At 41.7% G+C, this 15,451-nt stretch overlaps 1 long non-coding RNA gene across 1 annotated transcript in view; it reads left to right on the top strand.

Moving 5' to 3' along the window:
* The window catches only part of LOC116269508, a 49,582-nt gene extending 37,679 nt beyond the window's left edge, over nt 1-11,903 (top strand). The window contains exons 3-4 of the long non-coding RNA XR_004177122.1: nt 140-333; nt 11,730-11,903. This is a non-coding gene — a long non-coding RNA (uncharacterized LOC116269508). The remainder of the gene's footprint in view (nt 1-139; nt 334-11,729) is intronic.
* Nucleotides 11,904-15,451: the final 3,548 nt, after the last annotated feature.

Genomic DNA, 15,451 nt, shown 5'->3' with positions numbered 1-15,451 from the left:
TTTTCAGGCACCATGACCATGCTTGAATCTGGGGTTGGCCATGAGCCTTGCTTTTGCCAATGGGAGAATTATGACTCTATTGCAAGGAGAGTTTCAAAAGCACTCAAGTGCTGGAGCTTTTGCTGTCTCTCTTTCTTAGTGTTTTTACAACATATACACCATGGAAAGGAGCCAGGACCAGCCTGCTGGAGCATGTGGCCCATGAGAGAGGCCATCCAGGAACAACCAACTCAGTCAATGTGTCAGCTGACCAAGGCTGCCTGAACGAGCCAGGGAAGATCAGCAGAAGAATCAGCCAGTTGAACCCAGCCCAAACAGCAGACCCTCAGAATGGTGAGCTGAGCCACAACTGTCCTTCTAACTTTTCAAGTTTTGTATGCCACAAAACTGATATTCAATGTGATATGTAAACATTCTCTCTCCCCAGAAAAGATGTTCTATCTGAAAACAGTCTACACCTAGATCATAGGATGCTTCCAAGAGAAGGTGGAATGATTTAGAACACAGACTACAAGCAATCTTTGGATTAGAAAGAGATACCTGTATTGGGTCATAATGTTTATAAATATATATTTCCCAAAGTAGGTATTTGTTTGCTTGTTTGTTTTGAGACAGGGTCTCACTCTGTCACCCAGGCCAGAGCACAGGGGTGCCATATGCTGCAGCTGCCACCTCCCAGACTCACTCAACCCTCTCACCTCAGCTTCCTGAGTAGCTGGGACTACAGGTGTCTACCATCATGCCTGGCTAATTTTTGTATTTTTTTGTGGAGATGGGGTCTCATATTGTCCAGGCTGGTCTCAAACTCCTGGGCTCAAGCAATTCACCTTCTTTGGCCTCCCAGAGTGCTGGGATTACAGGCATGAGCCACTGCATGCTGCAAAAGTAGACATTTAAAGAGCATATTGTTTTGTCAAAAATGATGGCAGCCCCATGACACCATGCATACATTAAATGTAGAGCACTGAATTACATAATGTCTTGGCAGCGTACAGGAGATCAATTCTGTCTCAGAACAAACCCTTCTTCTCAGGAAGTGGTGCTTCATTCTCTTTCTTCAGTGTGAGCCAAGGACCAGCTACAGGAATTGACGACATGAAGGCAAGGTGCTGCTCCATTAGGCTCTGTTTCTTACCTGCTGCAGGTCAAGCTCATAGAGAAATGATAAGAACAGTTCAAGAACATAAAGAAAGCCCAGAAATATTACAAAGGCACATTTTCCCTCCTCTGATTATTTTTGTTAGCAGTTACAAACATGTCTTAAAGCAAAATACTTTTTTTTATCATAATGAAGAGATAGGCAAGCTTTTGCTTACCTCATTTAGTCAGACATCTTTTTTTTCTCTTATCTCCTTTCTTCATCTTCTGTCTTATCTTACTGATACCTAGAAAGCAAAACAGAAGCAAAATAATTTGTGCATGTTAATTTTCAAAGCTGCTGGCTCTGCTGCTGTTGCTCTTTGCAGATGTAACTGGGTGCTAGACGTGCTTCTCTTGTTGTCCTGAGCATTTCAGCAGAAGCTCCCAACTGTACCACTACCACCACCACCAACAATCACAGGCACAATCACGCCATCCGCAGACGGCTGCTGGACACTCTACTCAGGCTGTGGAGACAGGGGAACCAGGGAGTGCCATGGGCAGAGGTACTGCATCATCAACCTCGCCATGATGTACGGGAAGGTGACAATGTCAGCAGTGAGGGGCATAGGAGGTTCGGAAAGCGCCTGCCCTGGCTCTGCTTACCCCATGGGAGAAGGGAATTGCTCCCTCCTCACCTCAGGATAAGTCACGTAAGCCTCAAAAAAAAAAAAAAACAGTTAAAGAGCTTGAGCCACATCCCCTGGGATTTGAGGAAGAAGTGACTAATATTTGACTTATGCCTGAAAAAGGATAACGGTGAGTCTGGCTGGATCTTTCAGAAGGGAGAGAGGCCATACCCTTTTACTGACAATGGGACTACAGTACGCACTCACTGGATGTGGGCCTCTCGCATGACAGCTGGGTCCCTCAGCTGAGAGGGAGTCTATCCAGAGGCCTCACGAGCAGGAGACCCAGTGGTGTCTATGCCCGTCCCTCCAGGAACCTACTTGGAATTCCATCTCCGGGGAGGAAAGGCCAGCAGAGGGACAGAGCTGGGGAAGAAACAAGCTGCTTTTCATTGTCTCCTGCTGGATCTAGTTTATTTAATGCTAAATTAAATTAAATTAGCACCCCCAATAGATTTGCATCTTTTCAGAGAATCCTTCTGGGGAGCATCGTCCACTCCTTGAGAGGGAGTTGACTGGCCTTTGGTGGAAGAGGAGGCACGGTCTGTGTGGCAGGAGCAGAAGAAATGCAAAGGCCTCACAGGCCCTCACCGGCTCGTCCACTACAAACTGAGGCTTCATGCATTTGTCTCGAGTCCAACAGAGCCACGCCTCCTTCAGTCCTTCTTAACCCTCCACCCGCGCCACCTGGGCACAGACATGTATGTCTCAGGGATGGTGATAAATGAAGCTTGCTTGCCATTTACTTCCGTGCATGGACTTTTTTAGGTCCTTCTCTCACCATGGCAGAGTGTAAAAAAAAAATAAAATAAAACAACTGATCATTCCTTGTGCTTGAGCTATCAGGGCCACCTTGTATGACAAGGATGAGGAGCGGGTTGTTGTTATTTTTATTGTTGCTGTTGGAACACAGCTACACTCATTGGTTTACAGTGCCCGTGCTGCTTTTACGCAGTGGCCGCAGAGTTGAGTAGCAGCAACTGAGACATTATAGTGCACAAAGACTGAAATAGACACAATCTCGTCCTTAACACAAGAAGTGTGCAAACCACCCCCCAACCACGTTATAGGATCTGGCAAACCACACCCTAGAACTGCGGGACGAACACCAAGATGAAGGTCGAGTCTCAAATTCCCTGTCCTTACCTGCCCCGGGGCCAGCTTTGGAACATGGAGCCATGAGGAACATCGGTTTTCTCTCCTGCCACCCTTCTTCTTCCTCTTATAAATGTAGCCACTTCACTACCTGCATGTGTTCTAAAATCTAGTGTCCTTTACATAGAAAGGCAAGCATGCCCATCACATAGATTGCACCGTCCGTGGCTCCATACAGAATCCCTTTAAAGAAAATTTACCACTTAAAAAAAGTGAAACATTTACCAAAATTTACAACTTAAAAAAAAAGTGAGCCTTTTGCTTCCTGGTACTAGAGGTCAGAGCTGTGATGTTAATAATATGGGCAAGGCACCTGCATTTCAGTATGCACCTGTGAGGAACAGACCACCCATTGTATCATGCACAGAGTGACTAAACTGAAATCTAATCCAAGAACATGAATTCCAGGTGAAGGTGAGAAACATCACATTACATTGGAACAAACTGAGCAAAAATGACTGCAAATGGATGTGAAATTCACTCGGAAGTTTTTCTGTTATTTTTATCACTCTAATTCAAAATACACCTGCCAGTATTCTTTTCTCTGATTCACAAGCACCTCTTCAAAAACAGACACAGGGTAACTGAAAAATAAACATTTAAGGTGATGGATATCCCAGTTACCGTTTGATTACATGGATGTATTAAATTATTACATGTACCCCCAAATATGTACATCTATTATATATCAATAAGAAAAGGCTTGGAAAGTAAAAAAGGAAAAAAAAAAAGAAAAAAAAACAGACATACACACACAATAGCGCACACGTACATAACATCTTCTAATTTTAAGTAGAAGACACAGTGATTTCATATCATAAAGAAAAGGAGTTTGGGGCCTTCCATGCTGAGCCTTAGTGTTGGTAGGAAACACTGATGGGCAGGGCGGGGGACAAAATCCATGGGACTCAAAGCAAAACGAAGATGTGGGTCCCATTGTGAAGAAATCATGCAGATGGCCAAGCCCAGGACCCCAGGGCACTAAGCTAAGTTAGTGTCCCATTCCCTGCAGCCCGCACTGCCCAGGAGCCACCTTCTATTCTCAAACATGTAACACAGATGCAGCCGATGGCAGCGGTGGCTTCACACCAGCTGTGCAAAGCTGCCCACCGTCATCCTGGAAATCATGCAGATGGCCAAGACCAGGACTCTAGGGCACTAAGGTAAGTTCATGTCCCATTCCCTGCAGCCAGCACTGCCTAGGAGTGGCCTTCCATTCTCAGACATGTAACACAGATGTAGCTGATGGCAGGGACGGCCTCACGCCAGCTGTGCAAAGCTGCCCACCGTCATCCTGGCCTATGGTGCAAACTGGACAGTGGAGCAAAGGAAGTTTCAAAGCAAGCGCCCCTTCCTCTTCTTGGGGAAAACAACTTCTGTTTTGTGTTCTTCCAGCACCTCGACTGTAAAGACCTTTCAGTCACTGCATTAACCCTTGTCTTTCCATCTGGCTACTTGGCTGCTGCTATTAGCTGAAAAATCACTTAAAACAAGAAGCAAGGCATTAAATGTTTCACTCGCCCGGGCAGCAGCTGTGGGGAGATAAAGGATGACACGCAATGGAGACTTTTAACAGCAGAGCCCTGAGAGGACAGAGGTCTCAGGTGGCACCTCTCATTTTATCAGTGGGCAGCAGGCCCGTCCCAGGGAGTGGTCACTGGGGAGCCAAGCCTGTCAAATACCTTTTGGCAGGAATTGTCACAAAACAGGAGCCTGCTGGGAGGACTGAGACATTTCAGCCAAAAAACAAAGGTCCTGGAGCCCTGGGTATTTTATTTTGCTTTGAAAAAAGACCTTTCAGTGAGGAAAATGGCACCATTGTTCTGCTCCTGAGCACGGATATCCCAGCGGGGTCATGGTCCCCCAGTGCCCGGCGCACCCTGGGCAGCCTTGGGGACAGGGGCAGGGGCTGAGGGGCCACAGGAAAGGCCTCAGTGAGGAGGAAATTGTCCTTCAGTACAGAACACTCATTTGCAGGGAATGTGGGACTTGAGCCAAAAGGGCTGGCTTCATTGGGGCTGTGCATCGTGTTTGAAAGTGTGTTTGAGCCATGTTTGTCCCCAGTGCCAGTCCCCACCTCCTATCCAGCAGGGCCGTCCGAGGTCAACAAGAAGAAACGAGAATTTACTGAAATGCAGAAAGTAGCTGTGCTTCCCCAGCATCTGGAAAACCTGCCCTCCCTATGGCAGTGCCACTGGGGCCCACGTTGTGTTCTCCTCGGGGGCATGGAGAGCAGCCCTCACTGTGGAAGTCGGGCTGCAGGGCCTCTCTGCAAAGGTGATAACTCCTCTCAGCTGCTCCCGTGGCGAGTCCCCGTGCTAGATGAGCGGCTCACTGGTTCCAATCGTTCCTTTCTTCATTTGTTAGCGGGGATTAAAGGACATTTCTGCAGGACCCCCTCCAGAATCTGCAAGACCCAGTGCAAAAGGAACATGCAGGGCCACGAACAAACATGGTTAAGAATTTCAAGGCAGTGACAAGAGGGCATTAAAGAACCCAGCATGGGGCCCTGCTAAGCTTGGGCCGGAGCGCCCACCCAGGTGGCCCGTCCGTGACATCTGCCCTGTGTGCTTGCCTGGATTGTTAGAAAGAGTGATTAGAAACGTGTGTGAAATCAGAGCGGTGCCCGGTTCTTGATAGATCCCGGGTGGATGATGGTCCAACTGAAACAGATGGGCCAGGAAGGAAGGAAAGGTATTTCCGTGGAGATCATCTAAATTAAGATGCAGAGCCCACGTGTGAAAGGAAAGTGTTGCTAAGAAGTCATTATTTAGATACAATGAGATCAAGCTATATAAAGAAAATGAAGTGGAAATATGGGTTTTACCTGCTCTTCTCTCCTCCCAGTGAGAAAATGGAATTGAAATATGGATTTTGTTTGCCCCCCTCCAAGGCGAAGGAGGAAGTTTAATGATGTCAACGTCCGAGGGCTATGCCTGAGCATCAGAGGAAAATGGAAGTCAGGTCTCCTGTGAAGAGAGAAGTTCCAGTGACCCCCAGTTGGAGAACACCGATCTCTTCTAGAAACTTCAGAAATCACAGGTTGAGTAGGCACTGACAGGTGTCATGTTCGTATTTTTACCCTAACTCTATATGTGGAAAATTGACTAATCATTATGAACATCTTAAAACAAGTAATTTTTCCTCCATATTATTATAACCTAGAGAGTGAAACTAAGAGAGCCTCATAAGGAACATGGTTTCTTTCTGTTCCCTTAAAAGGCTCTGCATGTAACACAATCTTCCTCACAAGAGGCTTAAACGGATCGATCCTGTCCCCTAAAAATGTTTAGGCAGTATTTTCTGCCTGTAACCTCTGAAAACTTCCATAAATTTCCTTTCCGCTGTATGAAAGGACTTCCTTTCATCTATCCTAAGACTACCCTCTTCAAACTTCAAAGGCTGACGCCACACTTTAAATATTCTGGGATTTGGCTAACAGGTCCATGATCACGTTAGCAATGCCTTTCATGAATTTACAAACTTTGATCATTTCTTCACCTCGGCCTTCATCTTCTTTCAGACAAAAGAACTCTAATTTTTTCAGTCAGTTCTTACACGGAAGACATTCCAGGCACCTCCTCCTAACATTTGGTCCCCTATTCTTCCCATATTGAAGGAATGTGTCAGTCTGTCTATAAAAGCAAGACGAGGGATGATACATGCAAAGTTTCCCATGCACAGCTGCAACATAGCTTTTGAAGAGTAGGCAAATATTTTGTTTCTATTTTTAAACACCAGGTTAGATCGTTCTAAGAATGGTTAACTTTTTCTCCTGAAGGAGCAGCACATTAGACTGATTTTGACAGTGCATAATCCAAGTCCGTGGCTCGTATCTTTTTAAGACCAACATTTGGATCCCGTTTTCCAGAAAGTCCTCCTACCTTCCCCACATTCAGGATATGGATCATTTTTTTCTACTCATTCTTGCAAGCAAAATTAGATCCTAATAGCTCATAATAGCTCACGGTATTTTAACCTTCCAATTAAAATACAAATGCATTCACAGTCACAGAGTTGGAAGAAATACTATTTGATTTTCAAAAAACCACTGAGCGTCTCCCACATGCAAAGAACCAGGGCCTAAGAGTTAACGTGAGAAGATGGGAATAAATGTCAGTGAGGAAGCCGTATTTCATCTGAGTCCAATCCCTTTATCGACCTTACCAACAGCAACCTAAATTCCACTGGCTCTTATTCCTACCCGTTCACCCAGGACATTCAGCAGCTCGGACGTCTGTGAGTCTCGACAAAGGTCTCCTTCCTCAAACCGAGGGGCCTTCTCCCTCGAGCTAATGTTGCCTCCCTACAAGACACTAGGGATGTGGCAACGCCAAGTTAAACTTTGACAAAAATGGTGGGAGAGAAACACTTTCCTCTTTGCATTACAATTGCTTCAAAGGGTTCCAAACCGAAGCTACGTGCACCCCAACGCTTCGTGGAGTTTTTATTTTGTTTCATAAACTCACTCTTGATCTCTCACTGACAGCCTATGCTTTGCATAAAATTCAGGGAACAAATACTCAGAATTATCACCACACCCTTAATAAAAGATTCTGTGTTACTGGGCTGTGCCTTTTTCTGTCCTCAGGAGCACTCAGGAGTGAGAGATGTTCAGATGTGTTTCAACACCTGCCGTTGACACCCCCTTGGCTAAAGCTCAAATCCCTGTTCCCAAACCAGAGCTCACAGTCCTGCGAGGACAGGTGGGTGGGGGAGAAGCAGGGTCTAAAAATAAGTTTCAGAAATGAGCAGTGGGGCAGGGGCCTGTCTGTAATGTGCTGGAGAGTTGACGGGGTTGGAGTTCCTGGTGGCCGGGTGTCAGGCTGCTTTCAAGCTCAGGGTCATCATGCGGCTGGCGGTGGCTTCAACTCACAGCCTGCAGATTTTCATTCCCAAATGACGACATCGAGGCGTGAGGAGGTTAAAGTTCTTCACTGAGTTTACACAAAATGCTGGTGAGCTACAGAATCTGAGCTACAAAATCATTCTCTTAACACCACCAGGTAATTCATAAAATATATTAAAATTAGTGATCATCAGTGGACTCTTTGCAAGCATTTCTCTTCATATTCTAACCAGAGAGGGGCCTATTTTTCTCTATCTCCATCCTTATCAGATTCAGCACGTGTCTGTCAGTAAGCAGCCACTGGGCATGAAAAGGCACTACACTCTGTTGTTGGCACTAAGTCTATAGCAAACTTCCCCTCTGGCTTATAACAAAATAGTTTAAAATATGAGTATTAACTAGAAACTTTAATTAAACCAAAAAACATTTACTAAGCACCCACTATGTGCTGAGGAGGACGCGGACACTGCAGAGAATACCAACATGAGTGATTTTGTTTGAAGGTCAAAGCAGATTCTGGAAAGATAAAAGTGAATTATGTCCTTCCTTTCGATTGCATACTTATGTACAGTCCTGCAAAACTTTTCATTTGTTGTGCAAGATATTCCATTATATAAACCATTTTGCCTTTTACCCAACAGTGTTTCGATTTCTCCTCAATAAGCCTAGCACTTAGGTTGGTGTTAGGCAATGTCACATAAATGGAGCTGAGATTCTTCAACTTGTAGTTAGAGTTTTCTCACAGTCCTGCTTTAGAGATGTGGTCATACTAGCAATATTTCCCCTCAATACCAGGTATTTGGGTTTCCAAGGTACAGCATTTGACTAGAGATTGCAACTCTGTCTTTGATGTTTTTCTAAAGCTCCAGAGTGGGTGCCATCTGCAGTGAGCAATGCATTTATATCAAGTCTGTCAGTTAAGACAACCATCCCAGGCATTTCGAGTCGTGAGCTCTACCGTACCTGCTAGGGAGCACTTCATGATTCTAAGAATGGTGTTCTTTCTCCTTCCTCCCTCATTTTCAGACCTGGGAGGGAAGCCCAGGCAAAACTTCCAGAGAAATGAGTGCACACTCAGACCTAAGTCTTCAGACATCTAGTTGACTTTGTCTTTTTTCTCTTAAGACATTGATCACCCAGTGACTGAGACCTCAGCGACAGTGAAGTTACTTTCTGGAGAGAGTTGTGAGCCTGGTGTTCAGGATTCTTGGGTGGACTCCTGAATATCAACTTCAGAGCAGCCACTGAGTGTCTCCCAACTTTCTCCTTTGAGAAACAGGGCATGATACCTGTTTTTACGACCTCTTACCTCCAAGCTTTTGAGAATACAAGATGAAATAATACATTTAAAAGTCCTTTATGGCCTATGAAACTTACAATTATTCCAACTTAAATGTGAACGAACGTGACTAGTTTAAATAATTGCTCACAAATGAACCACAAGTTGGTATTCATCAATGACTTGAAAAAAATAAAACGCCCAAAGTAGCTTCTCACATATTTTTGAGTTAATTATTATATTTCCCACAATAGGGTAGCCTTCAAATAACACCCAGTTGCTCCAAACTCTTAATATCTGAATTAGAAAAATGTATAGTGACAGATACAGAAACAAATCAGTGCGTTCAAATTCACAGGATTCCTTCCTAGTGTGTCTATGATTTCCTATTGAACCAAATCGTGATACCTAAATAAGAATTCAATTTCAAATAATTAACCAGGTTGTAGCCACTTCTATTCTATAGCATCATTTTCACTCTCAGTTGAGCTTTTAAGAAAACAAAAGCAGTTTAAATAAAATAAATGCAATAGGGTTCAAAAAGAAAGATTTAGAAGGGCTTGACTACAAGGCATATTAGCAGTGCAATGATAATTTTACAGGGGGTGTAGATCTTCTAGGCTGTATAGTAAGAAAATACCTTGATTTAAAGATTCATTCATTCATCGATTCATGCATCAATCATTTGCTGATCTCTCCTAAATGACAGAAACTGGATTGGGTACAAGGTGATTTTTGACTTCACAAAGCTCATGTCTAGTAGGAGAGAGAGAAATAACATTAAAGTATAATAAAGTGTTTCAGAAAGTGCATTTTCTAGAAAACTCTGCAACTATTAGGATGTGATTGTTCATGGGTGCAGACAGGAAATATGTTTAACAATGTCCTCAATAGCCCCAGCTCCAAGAAGGGCTCCCACCTATGGTGACTGGCAGATAGTTTCTGAAATTCAAAGTGCATAACTAGCATTTCTTGAGAAACTTAGGAATAAATGATAAAGGATGTTATGTGTGTGTTAAGATGTTATTTTAACCTGCTTATTAAAGACAGGAAATTTGTAAGAATGTCTGCGATTCTTGAACTAGAAAATAAAGGCTGTCAATTTTTACTCAGAAGGCAACAAATTAATAAAATGTGAAAAGATATGAGACCACTTCAGATTCTAACCCTGTGAATATTTTTTTCAATTAGTTATGCTTAATTGGTTTAGTAGTTTTGTTGAGGAAAAAAATAATTCTAATGTAAGTTGGTAATATAGAAAAGAGGACATTTGAATACAAAGATTTTTTTTTTTTTTGGAGTATGGTAGCACGTACATGAATGGCAACTGAAAGCTGGGAAGTGTGTGGTATAAGGCATCAAACCAGAGTCACACCAGGGGAAATATGTCTAAACAGAATTAACCTCAGTGTATTACCAATGTTTTCTAAGATTTTATTTACACGTACCAAAAAAAAAAAAAAAAAAAAAAAAAAAAAAAACGGATTAAAGTGGTCAAAGTATGAGTCACATAATCAGTGTATTTGGGGAGTTTTTGAAATCTGTTATTTGGCATACTGGAAAAAAAAGTAATATTTCTGGCTACCCTGTTAAAAGTTTTTGTTCAATTATTGTTATACTGTGTAGATATAATATCAAAAAGTATCAAATTCATGAGGGAAAAACCTGGTGAAAAAGAATCCCAGAAAATTTTTTTTCAGAAACCTTATATTTTATCAAACATATGAAAGAGAAGCCTTTGGGAATATAATTGGAAATTGAAACTCAAAGTACATCACAAAATTCATGAGAATGAAGTGTAATTTTATCGATTTTTTTTTACCCTGGAAGTTTGAGTCTTTCTTTGTCTAACCTGACAGACATTCACGGTGTTGACACCTCTCTGGTGTTTTCTTCTTTATTGCTGCAGTAACTTAAAAAGAAGAGCATGAAAACTTCATCCAATTGTAGCATTAAGCTCACTTCTAAATTGTATTAATAACCTATGCTATGGGCATAATGGAGTAATAAATTAAGAAAATATAAAAAGTAAACATAAGGTTTCATATTATTAAATGCTGTGGCAATTGTTTTACAGTAAAATTGTATAATGGAATTGTATAAGTTCTTTCGGCTCATGTCAATTCAACTTTGCACGAGAGTGAGAGGACAATTTGTACAGTTTAGTCAATGGACCAATTCTTTTTAGCATTCCACTCGAAATTTTTATTCTGAGTGACTGTGAGAATGAGGCATTTTTAGCATATATCTAACTTTCACCCATTTCAATTATTATGCCCCTCTCGTAGTAAAAGAATGTCACTGTAATTATTGCATGTTTAGTGTCTAAATATATGTTCTTGCTTTGCATGCACTGTCCTCTAAGTGCAAGCCATTTGTTTCACCTGGTGCTTGGTCAGTGAGAGAACATGCAGTCTGCTCAAATGTGGATGGCACGACAAGTCATGGTGGAATTATTACATGACTGGCCATGAGTCAATTCCAATAGGATACCTTCCCAAGGAATTAGTATGCACAATTGCTTTTGTGTGCTGGGCTGAGACAATAACCCTGTATAAAAATAAGAAGGCTAGGGCAATCTAGACAAATGATGACCATTTGAAATGGAGTTTCATGCCAGTGAATCTGTTTCACAAACAAATGGAACCGCACTTATGTACTGTTCTTAATATTTCAGAACTGACTGCATCCATCAGATTCTACAACTGGTACAATTCATGCATAGCATGCACTACTTCAGAAAGAATGACAGACCGGGCGCGGTGGCTCACTCCTGTAATCCCAGCACTTTGGAAGGCTGAGGTGGGCGGATCACCTGATGTCAGGAGTTCGAGACCAGCCTGGCCAACATGGTGAAACTCCGTCTCTACTAAAAATACAAAAATTAGCTGGGCATGGAGGCAGGTGCCTGTAATCCCAGCTACTTGGGAGGCTGAGGCAGGAGGATCACTTGAACCTGGGAGGTGGAGCTGTGGTGAGCCAAGATGGCGCCACTGCACTCCAGCTTGGGCCACAAGAGTGAAACTTCATCTCAAAAAAAAAAAAAAAAAAAAAAAAAAATGACAGGTGTGGGGTCTTGCCTGCTTATCCAGAGATAAACTTGTCAGGTGAATTACATTTATGAACCTATTAATTGCCTAACTTGTCTTGGTTGTGTTATTTGTATAATAGTATATTGGTTGTAACTCGTTAGTTGTAAGTGCCAGAGACCTTTCCACCAGTCACCAAATTCATGAGAAAGGCCTCTGCTAGGAAAGGAGGCATTTGTCTCACAGAGTCCAAAACAAAACCCAATAGCCAAACTTCAGCAAAGACTGAGACTGAGCTCAACCTCAGAAACAAGACCAGCACTTCTCCCCAACTCTCCTCTCTCCCTGCCCCCACAACAGTGACTTGGACTCATTCCTTCACCAGAGTGGCTTCTTGAGTGGTGGGAGGCAGGGCTGCTGACAGTGCTTGAGTGTTTTGTTACCTCCTCACACTTCTTGTCTTGCCATCGCTGTCACTGTGTTTGTGTTACTATCTAGTGTTAACATCAGTATTGCTCTCCTGTGTTACTAGTCTAGAGCTACTATCACTATTACCGGTCTGTTACCAGTAATATTATTTGAGTGCTACTATTACAGCTCAACTCCTGGTGAGACATTGGTCTGAATCCTAAGTCTAAAAGCTTGTTGGAGAAAGACTCACTGGCCCTGCCTTGAGTCAAGTGCTCAACTCTGAGCCAAGCAACTGTGGCTCAGCACCAGGTAAATCAAGAATATGGTAGCTGCTTTGTGCATACAGCTTGGATCGGGGAGTTGTGGTGTCCTGAAAATATTTGGATATATGGAAAGAGAAAGAGAGAGAGAGAGAGAGGTGATGGATAGACAGGTAGATAGGTAGACAGATATTTGATAGGTAGATAGATAGATAAATAGAGATAGATGATAGATAGATAGCTAATAGGTAAAGATAGATAGATAGTAGGTAAAGATAGATAGATAGATAGATAGATAGATAATAGATAAATAGTGACAGATGATTGATAGATGGATGGATAGATAGATATAGATACATAGTAGAAATAGATACATAGAAAGATATCTGGAAAACAGGTAAATAGAGATAGATGATAGTGATAGATTAGATAAATACATAGGTAGACAGATAGATGACAGATAAATAGTGATAGATAGATGATAGCTACCTAACTAGATAGATAATTGGTAAATAGAGATAGATATAGATAGATGATAGATAGACACAAATGATAGGTAAATAGAGATAGATGATAGATAGATATCAATAGATAATAAGTAAATAGAGATAGATGATAGATAATAGGTAAATAGAGTTAGATTAGATAGATAATAAATAGTAACAGATGATTGATGGATGAATGGATAGAGATGTATAGATGATAGGTAAATGGAAATAGATACATAGAAAGATACGTGGATAACAGGTAAATATAGTTAGATGATTAATAGATGATGGGTAATTGATAATAGGTAAATTGAGATAGATGATAGTGATAGATTAGATAGATAAGTACATAGATAGATGATAGATTAGATAGATAGATGATAGGTAGATTAGAGAGATAGATACATAGATAGTGATAAAGAGATATTAGATACATAGATACATAGATAGATAGATGATAGGTAAATAAAGATAGAAGATAGAAAGTTAAATAGATAGCTAGAATCTTCACCTTAAATAGAAATAGCACAAAAAAATAAAATTTAAAAAGTACCTGAGGAAATTCCTACAGAACAGTGAGCCTAGAGAAGTATAGTGAAGAGTGAGTTTATCAGAAAACAGCTGCATTAATAACATACATGTGCATTAGCTGGAAGAGGGATAAAATTTAGCTGTCAGTTTTCTGGCCGACTTTGCAAGCTGTAAATAGAAGAGGAAATGATTCTCCATTTCCTGATTATGTGCCCTGAAGAAGCGGGCGATTCTAGCACCCAGACAAAAGAAAAGTCTCTGCCTCAGCTGCAGGGTGGAGCGCATTAAATATCACCAGCAACGTCCTAAGAGTGGATGTGATCATCCGGGTTGAAAGTTCGAAGGCAGAAAGCAACTCCACAAGAGCCAGTCGGCCAGTGACCCAGAGTTGTGGCCCAGGCTTTCTGTCCTGCTAGTTCAGCTTTTATCAGGCATCTCTTCTGAATACCTACAACAGAAGCTGCAGAAATGCCATCAAAGGCAGGCTGGTCAAGGAAGCAGGAGAAGATGCTGAAAGAAAGCAATGAAATATGGAGGACCCAACTCTGCCTAAATCCCCAGGCTACTGTAGCTGTGCTTCTGTTTTTGTTTTAAATACAATGCTGTCCAAGTCTTCTGAAGCCACAGTCCATCACCTGCATTTGGATCAAAGCATTTTAGGGGATGGTCTCCAACTGGGCAAAGAGATTAGTCCTTCAGGAAAATCTCCGTATAGCCTTCCCTTCTCAAAAAAAAAAAAAAAAAAAAAAAAAAAAAGATTCTGACAAGCAGATGGCAGGGACAAATTTGGGAAATGAGAGTAAAGCATTTTTCTGAAGAATGTTGCTGAAACACTTTCCTAGAACTCTTGAACTCAGGGCTTCTCATGAATCAAGGGCATATGTGTGGCTGGGTTTGTGCGCATGTACTCATACACTCACATATGCTGCATGTATGCACACCATGTCCACACACACACGCACACCTTCACCCACACAATGTGCATCAAAGCCCTCATTTGCAGGCACATATGCAGACACTGCTTGTATAGTTTGGTCTTTGAGACAGCTATGCTAGGAGCATGCTAGGTAGAGGTTTTATCTCTTTCTGATATTGTTCATTCCAAGCCTAGAGCTGCTCCTTCCCATATGGTAGCCACTGCCACGTGGGGTCATTGAGCCCTTGACATGTAGCTGATAAGAAACGAGATGTGCAGTAAGTCCTTCAGGCCGGTCTTAGGTGTGAGGTCTAAATCTGATGAATTCTCCAATGAGCAACTCTGTTGAAAGTTCTGCAAATAATTTTCCTAAGAGTAGAAAAAATAACTTCCATTCTCTAGAACAATTAGCTTCCCAATTAACTTGAAATTCAAGCTGGATCTCAAAGACTTACTATGGAAAAAAAGCATTGAAAGTATCTCATAAATAATTGCTTATATTGACTACCTGTTAAAATGATGATATTTTTATATTATCATATATAGGATTAAATGAAATATTATTAAAATACAGTCTGTCTTTTAAGTTATTTTACTGTGGTAACCAGTACATTTAAAATTTTATATTGCTGAGTATCATAGAAAATAGAAATATATTCCTATTAGACCTTGTTGGACTAGATTGTAAGATAAGATAGACATGTTGGCTGGAAGTTTCTTTTTTGATCCTCTTTGCATCCAAAGTAAGTTATTCCTCTGAGAGG

The sequence above is a fragment of the Papio anubis genome, chromosome 11 (genome assembly GCF_008728515.1).
Source record: "Papio anubis isolate 15944 chromosome 11, Panubis1.0, whole genome shotgun sequence".
NCBI lineage: Eukaryota > Metazoa > Chordata > Mammalia > Primates > Cercopithecidae > Papio > Papio anubis.
Note: the sequence above shows the minus strand (reverse complement) of the source record. Positions and strands in the feature narration are given on the sequence as shown.